We start from the raw sequence: 1228 nt of genomic DNA, 5'->3' as shown, positions 1-1228 counted from the left end.
TTAAATCATACAGGGGCAATTTCTAGGAGCGACATTCAACAATAAGTTCGGCTCTCAACAAAAGAAAGTGAGCTGTGGGTTCATCCATGGCAATTCTTTCATTTCAAACATGGTGATTGTGGCGCTCTCAGAAGTGCATTTTTGAAAATTAAACGTAATCCAATTATGGCGTCTTTTAATCACAGAAGAGCACCGCTGGATGTAGACTCGTGATTGGTGTTTTGTGTAACTGATATTGCTACTGAGTTACACAGTGCCATCTCTATTCAATGTCGTCATATAAACAACTTCTGTACAGCGAGAGGGACCGCGTTCTTTTGTTGAGAGACTCACCCTGTAGGCTTGTGACGTAATTAAGTTATCGCACGATGTGGAACAGACAACGGGCGCCTTTCTCCTATCTCTCCGTTTACACCGTAAAAATTGACACTCTCAAAATCTGATTGTTTTATCGTGTCATTTCAGTGGTTAAAATGCACCACAGGGACTGGTTCAGGGTTTTAATACATTCATTAAATATTTTGGTCGGCTGAGACTGGAAATCACAAAGTTATGGCAACAATTCTAGCCTCTCATTTATTAAAACACCGGAATGCTGAAATGTCGTTTGGTTTGCGAACACTTTGCTGTTTGGAAGTGATGAGAAATCACTGAAAAGATGGTTCTGATTGGAATATATAATATTTGGGTTTTACAGGACATGTTAAGTGATATTAATGAAAATTGATATCTATAATTAACAAGAATCTGCCGTTAAAATAAATATTCCCGTACAAGTTGAGAATGCTAGTGTTGATATTTGGTTTGTCCTGATCTAGATGAACAGCTAGGGTTTATCAAAATATGAAATGCCTTTGAAAGGCGTTGGTCACCATTGTGTAGGCTACATTATGTAAGAGGTTTGGTTGTTTGGTAGGTTTTCGATATTGAGTGTTTTAACTTTCTTCAACCCGTGTTTTCTCAATTTTAGTCTTGTAACGACTGAAGGAATTTGATTACCGACAACTTAGTAGATGTGGTCATAGACAACGGAATTTCGACAATGACTTGAAAATTAGCAATAATTATTCATTGATTCATTGATTAATTCATTCATTCCATTTATTTGTCTCTTCGACGGTTCGTTCGTCATTTCTCATTTGTTCATTCAATATTCTTTTATCCATCCATCCATCCATCCATCCATCATCCATCCATCATTCATTCATTCATTCATTCATTATGGCAT

The sequence above is a fragment of the Ptychodera flava genome, chromosome 4 (assembly GCF_041260155.1).
Source record: "Ptychodera flava strain L36383 chromosome 4, AS_Pfla_20210202, whole genome shotgun sequence".
Taxonomy (NCBI): Eukaryota; Metazoa; Hemichordata; class Enteropneusta; family Ptychoderidae; genus Ptychodera; species Ptychodera flava.
The sequence above is the reverse complement of the archived record's forward strand: the minus strand, read 5'-3'. Positions refer to the sequence as shown.